This window comes from Ranitomeya variabilis, chromosome 2, assembly GCF_051348905.1.
Source record: "Ranitomeya variabilis isolate aRanVar5 chromosome 2, aRanVar5.hap1, whole genome shotgun sequence".
Taxonomy (NCBI): Eukaryota; Metazoa; Chordata; class Amphibia; order Anura; family Dendrobatidae; genus Ranitomeya; species Ranitomeya variabilis.
Genome location: NC_135233.1, coordinates 542987810 through 543012517, shown reverse-complemented (window position 1 = coordinate 543012517; position 24708 = coordinate 542987810). Strand labels below are relative to the sequence as shown.

At 46.5% G+C, this 24708-nt stretch overlaps 1 long non-coding RNA gene across 1 annotated transcript in view; it reads left to right on the top strand.

Annotated features, from left to right (window-relative positions):
- Positions 1–24708, top strand: part of LOC143807009 (uncharacterized) — a 55505-nt gene that overhangs the window by 4796 nt on the left and 26001 nt on the right. The gene's annotated exons all lie outside the window — the stretch shown is intronic.

The following is a 24708-nucleotide window of genomic DNA, read 5'->3' as shown; positions in this document are numbered from 1 at the left end:
AGGGACACACGGTGAGAAAGGGGACAAGAGAGACGGGGGTACAAGGGGATGCAGGAGTGACTTGATAGCAGGGCAGACGGGCCACACGGGGACAAGGGGCAGGGAATGCATAGGGGATGCAGGAGGACTCAATGATCTGAACCTGGAGAGCTACGAGGACATGGGGCAGCAGGGAGCAAGGGCAGAGCATGGAGGAAACAGGGGGCCAGTTGTCACAGGGGGACGGGGACGCTGGGGGCCGAGGACGGTGACACGAGCAGCAGACATACTTCACTGCCGCCGGTCCCGTACACCTCCATGTTCAACCCCGGATCTTCCAGATGGCTGAGCCTTGCGGCATCGCTGTGGCTCAGTCCACGCGCCCCCCGCCAGCTCCGGAGCCACCTGTTCCCGGGCCCAGCAGCCGCCACAGGCTCCACCAATATGGCAGCCGCCATCACCTGTGCAAATGCTGCACTGCCTGGGCCCGACACACACAGCGGGTGCGCGATGATGTGATGTCATCGCATACCCGCAGTGTCAGAGGCAGAGGGGAATGATGCTCTCTCCTCCATCATTGCTTTGAAGTGTACCGGCGTCATAGACTCCGGTATAGTTCAATGCGGAAGCAGGGGGAGTCGGTGCTGGCGTCAGGCAGGCCCCCCCTGACCCACGGGCTTCATAGCAGCTGCGTGATGTGCCGCTATTAGTGGCACACCACTGGCTGGGGGCCTTTGGGGAAGCGGGAGCCCTAGGCAGCTGCCTGGTCTGCCTGCCGTTAACGCCGGCCCTGCCCCGAGTCCAGTCTGCGGCTGGGGAAATGCTCAGTAACCTCCCAAAATTCATGGGAGATAAAATGATGTTGTGAGACTGGATTGAGCGACTCAGAAGCATGCTGCAAATGCACCCCATGGCCTCTGCGTTACTGGGGGATATAGCGTTAATGGCACTAAACGGGGAGGCCTGGTGTTCCGTGATGTTCCCCCCCCCCCACATAAGCGGAATACATTTGAGAAAGTGGTCCAGGTTTTGGAGGAAATACATGAGGACCCCACTAACGTTGGAGAGTTGCGCATTCGTTTATTTGGTCACGTCCAGAGAGAAGGGGAGACGGTGACGCAATATATCAACGAGTTGCAGGAGGTACATGAGCACATTGCAAAAAGGGAAGATGCGGGAACCATGGGAGTGGGGCCTACTGATAAAATTTTGAGGGATCAATTTGTGTCAGGTCTTAGAGATGCACCGTTGAAACAGGCATTGCGAGAACATTTGCGCGCTAGTCCACGTATGACTTTTTTAGAGGTGGGGCAGAGGCGCGCGTAAGAAAGCAGGAGAAGGGGATGGCAGCCCTGGCAGGGATGGTCCGTAGCAATGTAGTACCTACCCCACCTGCAGCAGAGCCGAAGTGTGCCCAAGAGGTCCAGAAAGAGATACAAGAGATATGAAGAGAATGGGCCAGTCTCAGGAGAGACCCTGTTCCGGCTCAAGAGCCACAGAGAGAAGATTTCTCAATCCGAGACTGAAATGATACAGGATCTCGCCTTTCTCCTGGGCCTCGTCAGGGAGTGAGACCTCTTCGTGCTGAAGGGGGACTGATGTGTTTCAATTGTGGGAAGACCGGACATTATGTTCAAGGCTGCACGAACCAGAGACTGCCCCCACCGCATTAAACTAGTGGGCTGAGGTGTAAGGGGTTGTAAAGTCTATCATCTCTCGCTAACCCCTTAAGTGACGTCCCGGTTGTATTTATTGCTGCTGTAGGTATATACATTGTATATCCATGTAATATATTTGGGTAATGTCATTGTACTGGTAGGGTGAGTGTAGTACCCAAAGTTAGCCACAAGATGGGGTACATTATAGATGTAGTTATAGTGTTGGAAATAGTTAAAAAGGAGGGGCATGGTGGATAAGGCAGGATGGACTTCCTTATAGATCTCAGTTGGAGCCAGGGCACCTGTTCAGCTCACTTGGGCAAATTAGCCCCGGGCAACACCGTGCCACGCAACGTTGGAGAAGTATAAGGCCCATCCATATAGTATCCCTGGCCAGGACCTCATCAGAATAATAGTAATCTTTATTTTTATGTAGCGCTAACATATGCCGCAGCGCTTTACAGTTTGCACACATCATTGCTGTCCCCGATGGGGCTCACATTCTAAATACCCTATCAGTATGTCTTTCGAATGTGGGAGGAAACCGGAGTACCTGGAGGAAACCCACGCAAACATGGGGAGAACATACAAACTTCTTGCAGATGTTGTCCTTGGTGGGGTTTCAACCCAGGAATCCAATGCTGCAAGGTTGCAGTGCTAACCACTGAGCCACCATGCTGCCCAGAAGGAGTAACAGCAACAGTGCTAGCTGTGCAGTATAGTGGGACTGCAGTTGCATACCTCCCAACTTTTGAAGATGGGAAAGAGGGACAAAGTTTAGGCCACGCCTCTGACCACACCCATTCATAATTAGTCACACCCATATCCACGTCCCAACCACACCCATTTAGCACTGCTGATCACACTGTTTCATATACAATCATTCTAAACAAAAAACTATGGCCACACAGTGCTCCATACATGTATAATGACCGCACATGATGCTCCATACTGTATAATGACCGCACATGATACTCCATACTGTATAATGGCCACACATGATACTCCATACTGTATAATGACTGCACATGATGCTCCATACTGTATAATGACTGCACATGATGCTCCATACTGTATAATGACCGCACATGATGCTCCATACTGTATAATGACCGCACATGATGCTCCATACTGTATAATGACCACACATGATGCTCCATACTGTATAATGACCGCACATGATGCTCCATATTGTATAATGACCTCACATGATGCTTAATACTGTATAATGGCCACACAGTGCTCCACACTGTATATTGGCTGCACATGATGCTCCATACTGTATAATGACCGCACATGATGCTCCATACTGTATAATGACCGCACATGATACTCCATACTGTATAATGACTGCACATGATGCTCCATATTGTATAAAGACCCCACATGATGCTCCAAACTGTATAATGGCCACACAGTGCTCCACACTGTATATTGGCTGCACATGATGCTCCATACTGTATAATGATTGCACATGATGCTCCATACTGTATAATGGCCGCACATGATACCCCATACTGTATAATGACCGCACATGATACTCCATACTGTATAATGGCCACACATGATACTCCATACTGTATAATGACTGCACATGATGCTCCATACTGTATAATGACTGCACATGATGCTCCATACTGTATAATGACCGCACATGATGCTCCATACTGTATAATGACCGCACATGATGCTCCATACTGTATAATGACCGCACATGATGCTCCATATTGTATCATGACCTCACATGATGCTTAATACTGTATAATGGCCACACAGTGCTCCACACTGTATATTGGCTGCACATGATGCTCCATACTGTATTATGACCGCACATGATGCTCCATACTGTATAATGACTGCACATGATGCTCCATACTGTATAATGGCCGCACATTATACTCCATACTGTATAATGACCGCACATGATACTCAATACTGTATAATGGCCGCACATGATACTCCATACTGTATAATGACTGCACATGATGCTCCATACTGTACAATGACCGCACATGATGCTCCATACTGTATAATGACCGCACATGATGCTCCATACTGTATGACTGCACATGATGCTCCATATTGTATAATGACCGCACATGATGCTCCATACTGTATAATGACCGCACATGATGCTCCATACTGTATAGTGGCCGCACATGATGCTCCATACTGTATAATGACCACACATGATGCTCCATACTGTATAATGGCCACACATGATACTCCATACTGTATAATGACAGCACATGATGCTCCATACTGTATAATGACCGCACATGATGCTCCATACTGTATAATGACCGCACATGATGCTCCATACTGTATAAGGGCCGCACATGATACTTCATACTGTATAATGACTGCACATGATCCTCCATACTGTATAATGACCGCACATGATGCTCCATACTGTATAATGACTGCACATGATGCTCCATACTGTATAATGACTGCACATGATGCTCCATATTGTATAATGACCGCACATGATGCTCCAAACTGTATAATGGCCACACAGTGCTCCACACTGTATATTGGCTGCACATGATGCTCCATACTGTATAATGACTGCACATGATGCTCCATACTGTATAATGACCGCACATGATGCTCCATATTGTATAATGACCTCACATGATGCTTAATACTGTATAATGGCCACACAGTGCTCCACACTGTATATTGGCTGCACATGATGCTCCATACTGTATTATGACCGCACATGATGCTCCATACTGTATAATGACTGCACATGATGCTCCATACTGTATATTGGCCGCACATGATACCCCATACTGTATAATGACCACACGTGATACTCCATACTGTATGATGGCCGCACATGATACTCCATACTGTATAATGACCGCACATGATGCTCCATACTGTATAATGACCGCACATGATGCTCCATACTGTATAATGACTGCACATGATGCTCCATATTGTATAATGACCGCACATGATGCTCCATACTGTATAATGACCGCACATGATGCTCCATATTGCATAATGACCGCACATGATGCTCCATACTGTATAATGGCCGCACATGATGCTCCATACTGTATAATGACCACACATGATGCTCCATACTGTATAATGGCCACACATGATACTCCATACTGTATAATGAAAGCACATGATGCTCCATACTGTATAATGACCGCACATGATGCTCCATACTGTATAATGACCGCACATGATGCTCCATACTGTATAAGGGCCGCACATGATACTCCATACTGTATAATGGCCGCACATGATACTCCATACTGTATAATGACTGCACATGATGCTCCGTACTGTTCAATGACCGCACATGATGCTCCATACTGTATAATGACCGCACATGATGCTCCATACTGTATAATGACTGCACATGATGCTCCATATTGTATAATGACCGCACATGATGCTCCATACTGTATAATGACCGCATATGATGCTCCATATTGTATAATGACCGCACATGATGCTCCATACTGTATAATGGCCGCACATGATGCTCCATACTGTATAATGACTGCACATGATGCTCCATACTGTATAATGACTGCACATGATGCTCCATATTGTATAATGACCGCACATGATGCTCCATATTGTATAATGACCGCACATGATGCTCCATACTGTATAATGGCCACACAGTGCTCCACACTGTATACTGGCTGCACATGATGCTCCATACTGTATAATGACTGCACATGGTGCTCCATACTGTATAATGACTGCACATGATGCTCCATATTGTATAATGACCGCACATGATGTTCCAAACTGTATAATGGCCACACAGTGCTCCACACTGTATATTGGCTGCACATGATGCTCCATACTGTATAATGACTGCACATGATGCTCCATACTGTATAATGACCGCACATGATGCTCCATATTGTATAATGACCTCACATGATGCTTAATACTGTATAATGGCCACACAGTGCTCCACACTGTATATTGGCTGCACATGATGCTCCATACTGTATTATGACCGCACATGATGCTCCATACTGTATAATGACTGCACATGATGCTCCATACTGTATATTGGCCGCACATGATACTCCATACTGTATAATGACCGCACGTGATGCTCCATACTGTATAATGGCCGCACATGATACTCCATACTGTATAATGACTGCACATGATGCTCCATACTGTATAATGACCGCACATGATGCTCCATACTGTATAATGACCGCACATGATGCTCCATACTGTATAATGACTGCACATGATGCTCCATATTGTATAATGACCGCACATGATGCTCCATACTGTATAATGACCGCACATGATGCTCCATATTGCATAATGACCGCACATGATGCTCCATACTGTATAATGGCCACACATGATACTCCATACTGTATAATGAAAGCACATGATGCTCCATACTATATAATGACCGCACATGATGCTCCATACTGTATAATGACCGCACATGATGCTCCATACTGTATAAGGGCCGCACATGATACTCCATACTGTATAATGACTGCACATGATCCTCCATACTGTATAATGCCCGCACATGATGCTCCATACTGTATAATGACCGCACATGATCCTCCATACTGTATAATGGCAACACAGTGCTCCACACTGTATATTGGCTGCACATGATGCTCCATACTGTATAATGACCGCACATGATACTCCATACTGTATAATGACTGCACATGATGCTCCATACTGTATAATGGCCGCACATGATACTCCATACTGTATAATGACCGCACATGATCCTCCATACTGTATAATGGCCACACATGATACTCCATACTGTATAATGACTGCACATGATGCTCCATACTGTATAATGACCGCACATGATGCTCCATACTGTATAATGACTGCACATGATGCTCCATATTGTGTAATGACCACACATGATGCTTCATACTGTATAATGGCCACACAGTGCTCCACACTGTATATTGGCTGCACATGATGCTCCATACTGTATATTGGCTGCACATGATGCTCCATACTGTATAATGGCCACACAGTGTTCCATACTGTATAATGACTGCACATGATGCTCCATACTGTATAATGGCCGCACATGATACTCCATACTGTATAATGACTGCACATGATGCTCCATACTGTACAATGACCGCACATGATGCTCCATACTGTATAATGACCGCACATGATGCTCCATACTGTATGACTGCACATGATGCTCCATATTGTATAATGACCGCACATGATGCTCCATACTGTATAATGACCGCACATGATGTTCCATACTGTATAATGGCCGCACATGATGCTCCATACTGTATAATGACCACACATGATGCTCCATACTGTATAATGGCCACACATGATACTCCATACTGTATAATGACAGCACATGATGCTCCATACTGTATAATGACCGCACATGATGCTCCATACTGTATAATGACCGCACATGATGCTCCATACTGTATAAGGGCCACACATGATACTTCATACTGTATAATGACTGCACATGATCCTCCATACTGTATAATGCCTGCACATGATGCTCCATACTGTATAATGACTGCACATGATGCTCCATACTGTATAATGACTGCACATGATGCTCCATATTGTATAATGACCGCACATGATGCTCCAAACTGTATAATGGCCACACAGTGCTCCACACTGTATATTGGCTGCACATGATGCTCCATACTGTATAATGACTGCACATGATGCTCCATACTGTATAATGACCGCACATGATGCTCCATATTGTATAATGACCTCACATGATGCTTAATACTGTATAATGGCCACACAGTGCTCCACACTGTATATTGGCTGCACATGATGCTCCATACTGTATTATGACCGCACATGATGCTCCATACTGTATAATGACTGCACATGATGCTCCATACTGTATATTGGCCGCAGATGATACTCCATACTGTATAATGACCGCACGTGATACTCCATACTGTATAATGGCCGCACATGATACTCCATACTGTATAATGACCGCACATGATGCTCCATACTGTACAATGACCGCACATGATGCTCCATACTGTATAATGACCGCACATGATGCTCCATACTGTATAATGACTGCACATGATGCTCCATATTGTATAATGACCGCACATGATGCTCCATACTGTATAATGACCGCATATGATGCTCCATATTGTATAATGACCGCACATGATGCTCCATACTGTATAATGGCCGCACATGATGCTCCATACTGTATAATGACTGCACATGATGCTCCATATTGTATAATGACCGCACATGATGCTCCATACTGTATAATGACCGCATATGATGCTCCATATTGTATAATGACCACACATGATGCTCCATACTGTATAATGGCCGCACATGATGCTCCATACTGTATAATGACCACACATGATGCTCCATACTGTATAATGGCCACACATGATACTCCATACTGTATAATGACAGCACATGATGCTCCATACTGTATAATGACCGCACATGATCCTCCATACTGTATAATGCCCGCACATGATGCTCCATACTGTATAATGACTGCACATGATGCTCCATATTGTATAATGACTAGGGTTGAGCGAAACGGGTCGATCATTTTCAAAAGTCGCCGACTTTTGGCTAAGTCGGCGTCTCATGAAACCCGATCCGACCCCTGTGCTTGTCGGCCATGCGGTACGCGACTTTCGCGCCAAAGTCGCGTTTCAATGACGCGAAAAGCGCCATTTCTCAGCCAATGAAGGTGAACGCAGAGTGTGGGCAGCGTGATGACATAGATCCTGGTCCCCACCATCTTAGAGAAGGGCATTGCAGTGATTGGCTTGCTGTCTGCGGCGTCACAGGGGCTATAAAGGGGCGTTCCCGCCGACCGCCATCTTACTGCTGCTGATCTGAGCTTAGGGACAGGTTGCTGCCGCTTCGTCAGAAGCAGGGAGAGCGTTAGGCAGGGTCCACTAACCACCAAACCGCTTGTGCTGCAGCGATTTCCACTGTCCAACACCACCTTCGGTGTGCAGGGACTGTGGAAGCTATTTTTTTTTTTTTTTCCCCTCAGCGCTGTAGCTCATTGGGCTGCCCTAGAAGGCTCCGTGATAGCTGTATTGCTGTGTGTACGCCACTGTGGAAACCAACTGCTTTTTTCAAAGCACATATCCTCTTGTTCCTTCCTTTCTGCACAGCTATCTTTTTTGTTTGTCCACACTTTTTATTTAATTTGTGCATCAGTCCACTCCTATTGCTGCCTGCCATACCTGGCTTACATTACTGCAGGGAGATAGTAATTGTAGGACAGTTTTTTTTTTTTTTTTGTTTTTTTTTTGTGGGAGATTAAGATTGGCATTTCTGCTACAGTGCCATCCCTGTGTGTGCCATCTCTCACTGAGTGGGCCATAGAAAGCCTATTTATTTTTTCCGTGATTTGTGTTCTAAAATCTACCTCAACACAAAAACACTACATCAATCAGTGGGAGAAAAATATTGGCCTCAGTCAGGGCTTGTGTGCCACTGCTGTGTGTGCTATCTCTCATTCAGTGGGCTATAGCAAGCCTATTTTTTTTTTTTTTTTTTTAATATTATTTGGTTTCTAAAGTCTCCCTGAAAAAAAAAAAAAAACCTAAAAAAACAGTGGGAGAGTAATATTGCCCTTTCAGCTTGTGTGCCAGTCTTGACTCCTGGGTGTGCCACCTCTCTCCCTCTCATTCAGTGGGCCATAGAAAGCCTATTTATTTTTTTTTTTAAATATTATTGGGTTTCTAAAGTCTCCCTGAAAAAACAAAAAATACATAAAAAAACAGTGGGAGAGTAATATTGCCCTTTCAGCTTGTGTGCCAGTCTTGACTCCTGGGTGTGCCACCTCTCTCCCTTTCATTCAGTGGGCCATAGAAAGCCTATTTATTTTTTCCGTGATTTGTGTTCTAAATTCTACCTCAACACAAAAACACTACATCAATCAGTGGGAGAAAAATATTGGCCTCAGTCAGGGCTTGTGTGCCACTGCTGTGTGTGCTATCTCTCATTCAGTGGGCTATAGCAAGCCTATTTTTTTTTTTTTTTTTTTTTTTTAATATTATTTGGTTTCTAAAGTCTCCCTGAAAAAAAAAAAAAAACCTAAAAAAACAGTGGGAGAGTAATATTGCCCTTTCAGCTTGTGTGCCAGTCTTGACTCCTGGGTGTGCCACCTCTCTCCCTCTCATTCAGTGGGCCATAGAAAGCCTATTTTTTTTTTTTTTTTAATATTATTTGGTTTCTAATTCTCCCTGAAAAAAAAAAAAAAAACCTAAAAAAACAGTGGGAGAATAATATTGCCCTTTCAGCTTGTGTGCCAGTCTTGACTCCTGGGTGTGCCACCTCTCTCCCTCTCATTCAGTGGGCCATAGAAAGCCTATTTATTTTTTTTTTTAAATATTATTGGGTTTCTAAAGTCTCCCTGAAAAAACAAAAAATACATAAAAAAACAGTGGGAGAGTAATATTGCCCTTTCAGCTTGTGTGCCAGTCTTGACTCCTGGGTGTGCCACCTCTCTCCCTTTCATTCAGTGGGCCATAGAAAGCCTATTTATTTTTTCCGTGATTTGTGTTCTAAATTCTACCTCAACACAAAAACACTACATCAATCAGTGGGAGAAAAATATTGGCCTCAGTCAGGGCTTGTGTGCCACTGCTGTGTGTGCTATCTCTCATTCAGTGGGCTATAGCAAGCCTATTTTTTTTTTTTTTTTTTTTTTTAATATTATTTGGTTTCTAAAGTCTCCCTGAAAAAAAAAAAAAAACCTAAAAAAACAGTGGGAGAGTAATATTGCCCTTTCAGCTTGTGTGCCAGTCTTGACTCCTGGGTGTGCCACCTCTCTCCCTCTCATTCAGTGGGCCATAGAAAGCCTATTTATTTTTTTTTTTTAATATTATTTGGTTTCTAATTCTCCCTGAAAAAAAAAAAAAAAACCTAAAAAAACAGTGGGAGAATAATATTGCCCTTTCAGCTTGTGTGCCAGTCTTGACTCCTGGGTGTGCCACCTCTCTCCCTCTCATTCAGTGGGCCATAGAAAGCCTATTTATTTATTTTTTTTAAATATTATTGGGTTTCTAAAGTCTCCCTGAAAAAACAAAAAATACATAAAAAAACAGTGGGAGAGTAATATTGCCCTTTCAGCTTGTGTGCCAGTCTTGACTCCTGGGTGTGCCACCTCTCTCCCTTTCATTCAGTGGGCCATAGAAAGCCTATTTATTTTTTCCGTGATTTGTGTTCTAAATTCTACCTCAACACAAAAACACTACATCAATCAGTGGGAGAAAAATATTGGCCTCAGTCAGGGCTTGTGTGCCACTGCTGTGTGTGCTATCTCTCATTCAGTGGGCTATAGCAAGCCTATTTTTTTTTTTTTTTTTTTTTTTAATATTATTTGGTTTCTAAAGTCTCCCTGAAAAAAAAAAAAAAACCTAAAAAAACAGTGGGAGAGTAATATTGCCCTTTCAGCTTGTGTGCCAGTCTTGACTCCTGGGTGTGCCACCTCTCTCCCTCTCATTCAGTGGGCCATAGAAAGCCTTTTTTTTTTTTGGTTTTTTTAATATTATTTGGTTTCTAAAGTCTCCCTGAAAAAAACAAAAAAAACATAAAAAACAGTGGGAGAGTAATATTGCCCTTTCAGCTTGTGCGCCAGTCTTGACTCCTGGTTGTGCCACCTCTCTCTCTCTAATTGTGGGCCATAGAAAGCCTTTTTTTTTTTTTTTTTTAATATTATTTGGTTTCTAAAGTCTCCCTGAGAAAAAAAAAAAATAAATTAGGTGGGAGATTAATATTGACATTAGTGCTTGAGTGACAGTCCTGCGTGTGTGTCATCTCTGTGATTTTGTGCCACAGAAAACAGAGTGTGTAACATTGTGCCTGATTTTCCTTGTGGTCTCACCAACCTGTTAAGGGATATTGAAATCATACTGAAGTTATAGCTCACCGTGTAAGTTGTTTGACAGCAACAAATAAAGTTACTTTGGTTAAGATTTTAAAACAATGAGGAAGTCTGGTGCAAGAGGTCGTCGTGGGCGTTCATTGTCAGCTGGTAATGATGGTAGTGGTAGTGGAGCATCAGGTGGTCGTGGGGATAAAAATATTCCACCTAAGTCTGGAGCTGTGGAGCCAGTTTCGTCGTCAGGCTACACAAGGCCTCGAACGCTCTCTTTTCTGGGAGTAGGAAAACCGCTTTTAAAGGCGGAGCAGCAACAGCAAGTTTTGGCTTACATTGCAGACTCAGCCTCTAGCTCTTTTGCCTCCTCTTCCGAAACTGGTAAATGTAAAAGCAGCGCGTCGCTTGTGGATGTTCACGGTCAGGGACAAGTCGCTTCCTTGTCCTCCTCAGCAAAAACTACAACAAGAGAGAAGGATGCAGCAGGCGACACAACGGGTCACTCCATGGAGCTCTTTACACATACCGTCCCTGGCTTAGAAAGTGAAACATTTAACAGGCCATGCCCATTACAAGTATATTCTGACATGGAGTGCACTGATGCACAGCCACAGCCAGAGTACTATGCTGCTCCTTTGACTCAGACCACCACATTGCCCTCTCAGGGTACAGATCCACAATCAGACCCTGATGAGACTATGTTGCCCCGCCACGAACGCTATACCACCGACCGACACAGTGACACAGACGAAGTTGCACACGAGCTCGAAGAGGAGGTAATAGATGACCCAGTTATTGACCCCGATTGGCAGCCATTGGGGGAACAGGGTGCAGGCGGCAGTAGTTCAGAAGCGGAGGTGGAGGAGGGGCCGCAGCAGGCATCAACATCGCAACAGGTTCCATCTGCCGGGCCCGTATCTGGACCAAAACGCGTGTCAAAGCCAAAACCTGTTGGAGCACAGCGTTGCCATCCGGTTAAAGCTCAGTCTGCAATCCCTGAAAAGGGATCCGAGTCTAGGAAGAGTGCAGTCTGGCATTTTTTTAAACAACATCCAACTGATCAGCGCAAAGTCATCTGTCAAAAATGTTCAACTAGCTTAAGCAGAGGTCAGAATCTGAAAAGTCTAAATACTAGTTGCATGCATAGACACTTAACCACCATGCATTTTCAAGCCTGGACTAACTACCAAACGTCCCTCAAGGTTGTAGCACCCTCGGCCAATGAAGCTAGTCAGCAACGCAACATCCCTTCCGTCACTGTAAGGCCACCATTTTCCGCACCACCGGCAGTATCTGTGCAGGTTTCTTTGCCAGCCAAAAGCAGTCAGGGTCAGGGAATCACCAGTTTTGTAGGAGGAAATATTGCATCTAGGGCACCGGCGGAAACAATACCGTCTCCAACCGTCTCTCAGTCTGCCATGTACACCGGCACACCCGAAAGTTCCACGATCTCCAGCTCTCCAGTCCAGCTCACCCTACATGAGACTCTGGTTAGAAAAAGGAAGTACTTATCCTCGCATCCGCGTACACAGGGTTTTAACGCCCACATAGCTAGACTAATCTCGTTAGAGATGATGCCCTACCGGTTAGTTGAAAGCGAAGCTTTCAAAGCCCTGATGGAGTACGCTGAACCACGATACGAGCTACCCAGTCGACACTTTTTTTCCAGAAAAGCCATCCCAGCCCTGCACCAGCATGTTAAACAGCGCATCGTCCATGCACTCAGGCAATCTGTGAGTACAAAGGTGCACCTGACTACAGATGCATGGACCAGTAGGCATGGCCAGGGACGTTATGTGTCCATCACGGCACACTGGGTGAATGTGGTGGATGCAGGGTCCACAGGCGACATCAATTTAGGGACAGTTGTGCCTAGCCCACGGTCTAGGAAACAGTTGGCTGTAGGCGTTCGCACCCCCTCCTCCTCCTCCTCCTCGTCCTCCTGCAGAAGCTACAGCTCTTCCACAGAACGCAGTCTGCCAACCACTCCATCGGCAGATGACACTGTTGCACACCAGTTGTCCCATTATGGGCCAGCTACTGCCAAGCGTCAGCAGGCTGTATTGGCTATGAAGTGCTTGGGCGACAATAGACACACCGCGGAAGTTCTGTCCGAGTTCTTGCAACAAGAAACGCAGTCGTGGCTGGGCACAGTAGATCTTGAGGCAGGCAAGGTAGTGAGTGATAACGGAAGGAATTTCATGGCTGCCATCTCCCTTTCCCAACTGAAACACATTCCTTGCCTGGCTCACACCTTAAACCTGGTGGTGCAGTGCTTATTGAAAACTTATCCTGGGTTCTCCGACCTGCTCCTCAAAGTGCGTGCACTTTGCTCACATATCCGACGTTCGCCTGTACACGCCAGCCGTATGCAGACCTATCAGCGGTCTTTGAACCTTCCCCAGCATCGCCTAATCATAGACGTTGCAACAAGGTGGAACTCAACACTGCACATGCTTCAGAGACTGTGCGAACAGAGGCGTGCTGTTATTTATTTGTGGGAGGATACACGGGCAGGCAGTAGGATGGCAGACATGGAGTTGTCAGGTGTGCAGTGGTCTAAGATACAAGACATGTGTCAAGTCCTTCAGTGCTTTGAGGAATGCACACGGCTGGTTAGTGCAGACAACGCCGTAATAAGCATGAGCATCCCCCTAATGCGTCTGCTGATGCAAAGTTTGACGCACATAAAGGAGCAGGCGTCTGCACCAGAGGAAGAGGAAAGCCTTGATGACAGTCAGCCATTGTCTGGTCAGGGCAGTGTACAGGACGAGGTAGCGGGCGAAGAGGAGGTGGAGGACGAGGAGGATGATGGGGATGAGTATATTTTTAATGCCGAACCTTTCCCGGGGGCACAGGAATTTGGTTGCGTGTCACGGCCGGGTTCTGGTTTTTTGAGGGACACAAGTGACGTAGATTTGCCTGCAACTGCCCCTCAACCAATCACAACCGGAGATTTGACAACTGGAACTTTGGCCCACATGGCGGATTATGCCTTACGTATCCTAAAAAGGGACACGCGCATTACGAAAATGATGAACGATGACGATTACTGGTTGGCCTGCCTCCTTGATCCACGCTATAAAGGCAAATTGCAAAATATTATGCCACATGAGAACTTGGAACTAATATTAGCAACCAAACAATCAACTCTTGTTGACCGTTTGCTTCAGGCATTCCCAGCACACAGCGCACGTGATCGTTCTCACACGAGCTCCAGGGGGCAGCAGACTAGGAGTGTTAGGGGTGCACACATCAGAAGTGGCGTTGGACAGAGGGGTTTTCTGACCAGGTTGTGGAGTGATTTTGCTATGACCGCAGACAGGACAGGTACTGCTGCATCAATTGAAAGTGACAGGAGACAACATTTGTCCAGTATGGTTACTAACTATTTTTCATCCCTTATCGATGTTCTCCCTCAACCGTCATTCCCATTTGATTACTGGGCCTCCAAATTAGACACCTGGCCAGAATTGGCAGAATATGCATTGCAGGAGCTTGCTTGCCCGGCAGCAAGTGTCCTATCAGAAAGAGTATTCAGTGCTGCAGGTTCAATATTAACCGAAAAAAGGACTCGTCTGGCTACCCAAAATGTTGACGATCTAACATTCATTAAAATGAACCACAACTGGATTTCGAAATCTTTTGCCCCACCTTGCCCGGCCGACACCTAGCTTTCCTATGAAAAGCTCTTGCCTGTGAATTACTTTTCTAATGTCTAATTTGCTGCAGCTGATTGTACAGCATACGACATGTTTACACCTCCCTAAATGGCAAAACTCCCCACACGGGGCCGTGGTATCGCGACTTGGCGCAAGCACCCGTGAGACTGCTGTTTGTCTGAAGAGGTGGGTGTGCTCGCTTTTGGTTGACGGCATTGCTACTGGGTCCCTCATAGTACAATGTAGTGTCTCTGGCGGTGGTGGTGCGCACCCAACGTCAGACACACCGTTGTAACATGAGGGGCCCTGGGGCGGTCCCGCCGGCCTCAAGAGAGTTCCCCCCTACCCCAGCTCAAAATGTGCTCTACCACGTGCAAAATTATGTCGCACAGCTCCACCAATCTTTAGTCTATTCGCTGACATCATTCAATGTCTGGCACTGACAATACAAATTTGTAGACATCTATGATGCAACTTAAAGTAGTCTGTGTCTGTGTCCTATATTGGCACCATTAAATAGTTACTGCCAAATTACTATGTCAGAAACTCAGTAGATGAGCCCACCCCTGTACCTAAGTATGCCACCTTTTTTTTTTGTTTTGGTTGTTTTGCGAGACATTAACATCTATTTATATTTTGGGAGTACTGGGACAGACACTCCTTGCACTACTCCTCCACTCACCACCAAGCTGCCTGTGTATCCATGTAACCGCTGTAAAACTGCCATGAGCCTATTGTTTGTTATTTTAGGCCTTTGATAGCCTGTCTGCGGCCCCTACTTGCAATACTCCTCCACTGACCACCAAGCTGCCTGCCCGTGTATCCATGTAACCGCTGTAAAACTGCCATGAGCCTATTGTTTGTTATTTTAGGCCTTTGATAGCCTGTCTGCGGTCCCTACTTTAAATACTCCTCCACTGACCACCAAGCTGCCTGCCCGTGTATCCATGTAACCGCTGTGAAACTGCCATGAGCCTATTGTTTGTTATGTTAGGCCTTTGATAGCCTGTCTGCGGTCCCTACTTTAAATACTCCTCCACTGACCAGACCACTGCTGCCCGTGTACCCCTGGAACCAATTATAAAGTGCCTACAGCCAGCCCATTTTCTTATGTTAGGCCTTTGAAGCCTGTCTGCGGTCCCTACTTTAAATACTCCTCCACTGACCAGACCACTGCTGCCCGTGTACCCCTGGAACCAATTATAAAGTGCCTACAGCCAGCCCATTTTCTTATGTTAGGCCTTTGAAGCCTGTCTGCGGTCCCTACTTTAAATACTCCTCCACTCACCACCACCAAGCTGCCTGCCCGTGTATCCATGTAACCGCTGTGAAACTGCCATGAGCCTATTGTTTGTTATGTTAGGCCTTTGATAGCCTGTCTGCGGTCCCTACTTTAAATACTCCTCCACTGACCAGACCACTGCTGCCCGTGTACCCCTGGAACCAATTATAAAGTGCCTACAGCCAGCCCATTTTCTTATGTTAGGCCTTTGAAGCCTGTCTGCGGTCCCTACTTTAAATACTCCTCCACTGACCAGACCACTGCTGCCCGTGTACCCCTGGAACCAATTATAAAGTGCCTACAGCCAGCCCATTTTCTTATGTTAGGCCTTTGAAGCCTGTCTGCGGTCCCTACTTTAAATACTCCTCCACTCACCACCACCAAGCTGCCTGCCCGTGTATCCATGTAACCGCTGTGAAACTGCCATGAGCCTATTGTTTGTTATGTTAGGCCTTTGATAGCCTGTCTGCGGTCCCTACTTTAAATACTCCTCCACTGACCAGACCACTGCTGCCCGTGTACCCCTGGAACCAATTATAAAGTGCCTACAGCCAGCCCATTTTCTTATGTTAGGCCTTTGAAGCCTGTCTGCGGTCCCTACTTTAAATACTCCTCCACTGACCAGACCACTGCTGCCCGTGTACCCCTGGAACCAATTATAAAGTGCCTACAGCCAGCCCATTTTCTTATGTTAGGCCTTTGAAGCCTGTCTGCGGTCCCTACTTTAAATACTCCTCCACTCACCACCACCAAGCTGCCTGCCCGTGTATCCATGTAACCGCTGTGAAACTGCCATGAGCCTATTGTTTGTTATGTTAGGCCTTTGATAGCCTGTCTGCGGTCCCTACTTTAAATACTCCTCCACTGACCAGACCACTGCTGCCCGTGTACCCCTGGAACCAATTATAAAGTGCCTACAGCCAGCCCATTTTCTTATGTTAGGCCTTTGAAGCCTGTCTGCGGTCCCTACTTTAAATACTCCTCCACTCACCACCACCAAGCTGCCTGCCCGTGTATCCATGTAACCGCTGTGAAACTGCCATGAGCCTATTGTTTGTTATGTTAGGCCTTTGATAGCCTGTCTGCGGTCCCTACTTTAAATACTCCTCCACTGACCAGACCACTGCTGCCCGTGTACCCCTGGAACCAATTATAAAGTGCCTACAGCCAGCCCATTTTCTTATGTTAGGCCTTTGAAGCCTGTCTGCGGTCCCTACTTTAAATACTCCTCCACTGACCAGACCACTGCTGCCCGTGTACCCCTGGAACCAATTATAAAGTGCCTACAGCCAGCCCATTTTCTTATGTTAGGCCTTTGAAGCCTGTCTGCGGTCCCTACTTTAAATACTCCTCCACTCACCACCACCAAGCTGCCTGCCCGTGTATCCATGTAACCGCTGTGAAACTGCCATGAGCCTATTGTTTGTTATGTTAGGCCTTTGATAGCCTGTCTGCGGTCCCTACTTTAAATACTCCTCCACTGACCAGACCACTGCTGCCCGTGTACCCCTGGAACCAATTATAAAGTGCCTACAGCCAGCCCATTTTCTTATGTTAGGCCTTTGAAGCCTGTCTGCGGTCCCTACTTTAAATACTCCTCCACTCACCACCACCAAGCTGCCTGCCCGTGTATCCATGTAACCGCTGTGAAACTGCCATGAGCCTATTGTTTGTTATTTTAGGCCTTTGATAGCCTGTCTGCGGTCCCTACTTTAAATACTCCTCCACTGACCACCAAGCTGCCTGCCCGTGTATCCATGTAACCGCTGTAAAACTGCCATGAGCCTATTGTTTGTTATTTTAGGCCTTTGATAGCCTGTCTGCGGCCCCTACTTGCAATACTCCTCCACTGACCACAATGCTGCCTGGAGTGCCTGCCTGTGTATCCATGTAACCGATGTAAAACTGCCATGACTGCCTACTGTTTGTTATTTTAGGCCTTTGATAGCCTGTCTGCAGCCCCTACTTGCAATACTCCTCCACTGACCACACCAATGCTGCCCGTGTACCCCTGGAACCTATTTAAAAGTTCATAGAGCCTAGTTATATATTTTATTTACTATTAATAAGGCCATGATGGACTACGCTGTACCACGCTACAAGCTAACCAGTCGACACTTCTTTTGCGAGAAAAGCCATCCCAACCCTCCACCAGCATGTAGAAGACCGCATTGTCCATGCACTCTGGCAATCTGTGAGTACAAAGGTGCACCTGACAACAGACGCATGGACCTGTAGGCATGGCCACGGAAGATTACGTGTCCATTACGGCGCAATGGGTTAATGTGGTGGATGCATGGTCCACAGGGGACAGCCTACTAAGTCTGTCTGCAGTCCCTAATTCAAATTGTCCTCCACTGTCTAAATCGGAACTTCCACCTTCTGGCTTTCGGCCTATAGTATCAGAAATTAAACTGCATTTGGCCTTCAACTTTGGTTAGGGCCTACTAACGGCTTCTGCCCCTCCCTGGTGTTGCCCTCAACTAAATAAAGCTGAGCTTCAACCTTCTGCTCCAAATTACCATTTTGAAAAATGCAATAGGCTTTTCAGGCCTACTAAAGGTGTCTGTCTGTGTGCCCCTGCCTGGTGTTGTCCTCAACTAAATAAAGCTGAGCTTCAACCTTCCGGCTCTCATTATGTGGTTTTAAAAAAAAAAATGGTGGTTAGGGCCTACTAACGGCTTCTGCCCCTCCCTGGTGTTGCCCTCAACTAAATAAAGCTGAGCTTCAACCTTCTGCTCCAAATTACCATTTTGAAAAATGCAATAGGCTTTTCCGGCCTACTAAAGGTGTCTGTCTGTGTGCCCCTGCCTGGTGTTGTCCTCAACTAAATAAAGCTGAGCTTCAACCTTCCGGCTCTCATTATGTGGTTTTAAAAAAAAAAATGGTGGTTAGGGCCTACTAACGGCTTCTGCCCCTCCCTGGTGTTGCCCTCAACTAAATAAAGCTGAGCTTCAACCTTCTGCTCCAAATTACCATTTTGAAAAATGCAATAGGCTTTTCCGGCCTACTAAAGGTGTCTGTCTGTGTGCCCCTCCCTGGTGTTGCCCTCAACTAAATAAAGCTGAGCTTCAACCTTCTGCTCCAAATTACCATTTTGAAAAATGCAATAGGCTTTTCCGGCCTACTAAAGGTGTCTGTCTGTGTGCCCCTGCCTGGTGTTGCCCTCAACTAAATAAAGCTGAGCTTCAACCTTCTGCTCCAAATTACCATTTTAAAAAATGCAATAGGCTTTTCCGGCCTACTAAAGGTGTCTGCCCCTCCCTGGTGTTGTCCTCAACTGAACAAAGCTGAGCTTCCACATTCTGGCTTTCGCCCTATACTATCAGATATTAAACTGCATTTGGCCTACTAGTGTGGTTAGGCCCTTGAAACAGTGTCTGCTGCTCTTGGGTTTGCTACTCCACTGAACAAAGCAATGCCGCCTGTTTAGTCCTGTTACCAATTTTGAACTGCATGTAGCCTACTTTATTCTTTGGCCCTATATCTGTTTCCTCCTCATCCTGCCCATTGCCCAGCCACTGCTAAATGAGTCTGCTGGTACATTGACCTAGACCACTACATTCCCCTTGTACTCTACACAGCCAGAATCTGTCCCTGCTGAAAGTAAGGTTCCCCTTCCCGCATGTTATACCACCTTACACAGGGACAAAGAGGAAGGTGCAGATGAAAGTGCAGGTTCCTTCATCAGGTGGGGGGGCATACTCGTTGGCGACGTCACTGGCACAGGGCCCCTCAGAGTACGCAAAAGTGTCGCTGCTGGTGGGAGGCGCCCCCGCCATGCAAACACACCGCCGTACTTTGAGGGGCCCTGTGCCAGTGGCAATGCGAACGAGTGGGCCCCCCCCCCTGCTTGCTCAGGATCACAGCACTTGCAACTTTTAAATACTTACCTTTCCCTGCAACACCGCCGTGACGTAGTCCGCATTTCCTGGGCCCACGAAAAACTTGAGCCAGCCCTACTCCCCCCACAACTTTCCCCCAATTCCCTATGCCCAACTATTATTATACAGTTAATTAAGATTGGCAAGCTTCAGAAACAAGAATGGATGTTTTTGGCATTAAAATGGGCACTGTAGGTGTTTTCCTGGCCTCCACTCACTGCCGACTATGCTTCCCCATTGACTTGCATTGGGTTTCGTGTTTCGGTCGATCCCCGACTTTTAGCGATAATCGGCCGACTGCACTCGACTCGACTCTGGACAAAATCGGGTTTCCCAAAACCCTACTCGATCTTAAAAAAATGAAAGTCGCTCAACCCTAATAATGACCGCACATGATGCTCCATATTGTATAATGACTGCACATGATGCTCCATACTGTATAATGGCCACACAGTGCTCCACACTGTATATTGGCTGCACATGATGCTCCATACTGTATAATGACCGCACATGGTGCTCCATACTGTATAATGACTGCACATGATGCTCCATATTGTATAATGACCGCACATGATGTTCCAAACTGTATAATGGCCACACAGTGCTCCACACTGTATATTGGCTGCACATGATGCTCCATACTGTATAATGACTGCACATGATGCTCCATACTGTATAATGACCGCACATGATGCTCCATATTGTATAATGACCTCACATGATGCTTAATACTGTATAATGGCCACACAGTGCTCCACACTGTATATTGGCTGCACATGATGCTCCATACTGTATTATGACCGCACATGATGCTCCATACTGTATAATGACTGCACATGATGCTCCATACTGTATATTGGCCGCACATGATACTCCATACTGTATAATGACCGCACGTGATGCTCCATACTGTATAATGGCCGCACATGATACTCCATACTGTATAATGACCGCACATGATGCTCCATACTGTATAATGACCGCACATGATGCTCCATACTGTATAATGACTGCACATGATGCTCCATATTGTATAATGACCGCACATGATGCTCCATACTGTATAATGACCGCACATGATGCTCCATATTGCATAATGACCGCACATGATGCTCCATACTGTATAATGGCCGCACATGATGCTCCATACTGTATAATGACCACACATGATGCTCCATACTGTATAATGGCCACACATGATACTCCATACTGTATAATGAAAGCACATGATGCTCCATACTGTATAATGACCGCACATGATGCTCCATACTGTATAATGACCGCACATGATGCTCCATACTGTATAAGGGCCGCACATGATACTCCATACTGTATAATGACTGCACATGATCCTCCATACTGTATAATGCCCGCACATGATGCTCCATACTGTATAATGACCGCACATGATCCTCCATACTGTATAATGGCCACACAGTGCTCCACACTGTATATTTGGCTGCACATGATGCTCCATACTGTATAATGACCGCACATGATACTCCATACTGTATAATGACTGCACATGATGCTCCATACTGTATAATGGCCGCACATGATACTCCATACTGTATAATGACCGCACATGATCCTCCATACTGTATAATGGCCACACATGATACTCCATACTGTATAATGACTGCACATGATGCTCCATACTGTATAATGACCGCACATGATGCTCCATACTGTATAATGACTGCACATGATGCTCCATATTGTGTAATGACCACACATGATGCTCCATACTGTATAATGGCCACACAGTGCTCCACACTGTATATTGGCTGCACATGATGCTCCATACTGTATATTGGCTGCACATGATGCTCCATACTGTATAATGGCCACACAGTGCTCCATACTGTATAATGACTGCACATGATGCTCCATACTGTATATTGGCTGCACATGATGCTCCATACTGTATAATGGCCCCACATGATGCTCCATACTGTATAATGGCCGCACATGATACTTTGTACCATATAATGGCCACACATAGCTACACTTTGCACACACGGCTCCGCTCCGTACACACGCGCTCCGCTCCATACACCTCATACACGCACTGCTTTGCTCCATACACCTCGCACATGCACGGCTCCGCTCCATACACCTCGCACACGCACGGCTCCGCTCCATACACCTCGCACACGCACGGCTCCGCTCCATACACCTTGCACACGCACGGCTCCGCTCCATACACCTCGCACACGCACGGCTCCGCTCCATACACCTCGCACACGCACGGCTCCGCTCCATACGCCTCATACACACATTGCTCCGCTCCATACACCTCATACACACATTGCTCTGCTCCATACACCTCATACACACACGGCTCCGCTCCATACACCTCATACACACATTGCTCCGCTCCATACACCTCGGACACGCACGGCTCCGCTCCATACACGTCGCACACGCACGGCTCCGTTCCATACACCTCGCACACGCAGGGATCCACTCCATACACCTCGCACACACACGGCTCCACTCCATACACCTCATACACACATTGCTCCGCTCCATACACCTCATACACACATTGCTCCGCTCCATACACCTCATACACACATTGCTCCGCTCCATACACCTCGCACACACATGGCTCCGCTCCATACATACACCTCGCACACACACGGCTCCGCTCCATACCCCTCGCACACACACACGGCTCTGCTACATCCACACTGTACACCTCCTGACCCCACACAAGGCATTACTGCCAGTGAGCACTGAGCAGCCGAGGCAAACAGAGGGAGGCTGTGAGTGTGTCCATTCCTCCCTGCTCAGCCCCACTCATTCCACACACGATTACTAGTAGCCAGGCATTATTAGCTCCAGTCCACTGGTCTGCTTCTTACATTGCCGCTGGCACCCAGGCTGAGTTCGGCTGTTACGTACCTCGAGTCAAAGAAGTGTCCCCTCTCTCTCCCTCTCTGAACAGTGACGCTGGGAGACTCAGGAACATACGGAAGGGAAGGGGCATGGCCTAACAAAAGGGGGCGTGATGGAAGCTTCTACTGCTGACTTCCCAGGATCAGAGCATCCTGCGCTGGACAGCGGGGCAAAGCATCAAATCCGGGACATTCCCGCACAATGAGGGACGGTTGGGAGCTTGTTGTGAATTCCGTTCTGAAGCTCCCTCCTGTGGTTGCTAATGGTATTTTTGTGAGTTCTGCCCTTGGGCTCCCTCTGGTGGTTTCGAGTGGAACTGCTGCTCCGTTAGGTAGCTGTAGCAGCTGCCATCACTGATCGCCTTGCCTGGGTTTGTTATTTAAACCTGCTCTGGGCTTTAGTTCATGCCAGCTGTCAATGTCTTAGGTTGGATTTGGTTCCCTCCTTGGATTTCTCATATGGCCTGTCCTTGTCAGCAAAAGATAAGTTTCTGCTAGTTCTTGTTTGTCCATTTTCTTTGGACACTATTGCTTTGCAAATATGTCTCTTTTTGTCCAGCTTGTTACTATGTCATATTCAGGCTAGCTGGAAGCTCTGGGAAGCAGATTTGTGTTATGATCCCAATGGCAGGGGACCTCAAAGATTACAGCAAAGTCTGCAAAACATAAATACCAGCTCATAGGGAAGTGGTAACTAGGCTGACCATATACCTGATCCTAGCGCAAACACTAACAGCAGCCGGGGAACGTGCCTACGTTGGTCCTAGACGTTTCGTGCCAGCCGGAGAACTAACTACCCCTATCAGGGAAAATAAGACCTCTCTTGCCTCCAGAGAAAAGACCCCAAAGTAATACAAGCCCCCAACAAATAATAACAGTGAGGTAAGAAGAAAAGACAAACGTAAGAATGAACTAGATTTAGCAAAGAGAGGCCCACTGACTAATAGCAGAATATAGTAAGAAGACTTATATGGTCAGCAAAAAACCCTGCAAAATATCCACGCTGAATATCCAAGAACCCCCAAACCGACTGACGGTGTGGGGGGAGAATATCAGCCCCCCTAGAGCTTCCAGCAATAACAGGAATCACATATTGTACAAGCTGGACAAAAAATATGAACAATGCAAATGATCAAGAGTACGAAAGCAGGACTTAGCTTATCTTGCAAAGAACCAGGACCTGAAGACAGGAGCAAACAGAAGTGAACTGATTACAACGATGCCAGGCACTGGACTGAGAATCCAGGAAGTTTAAATAGCAACACCCCAAGCCTAACGAAGCAGGTGAGCACCAACCTGGTAAAAGACAATCCAAGTGCCAAATCACTAGTGACCACAAGAGGGAGCCAAAAAGTATAGTTCACAACAGATTTGCCCCTCCACACCGTGAGTCAGTGTGGAGTTCATTTTTGTAAACTCTGCGTGGATTTTTGTAGTTTTTAATACTG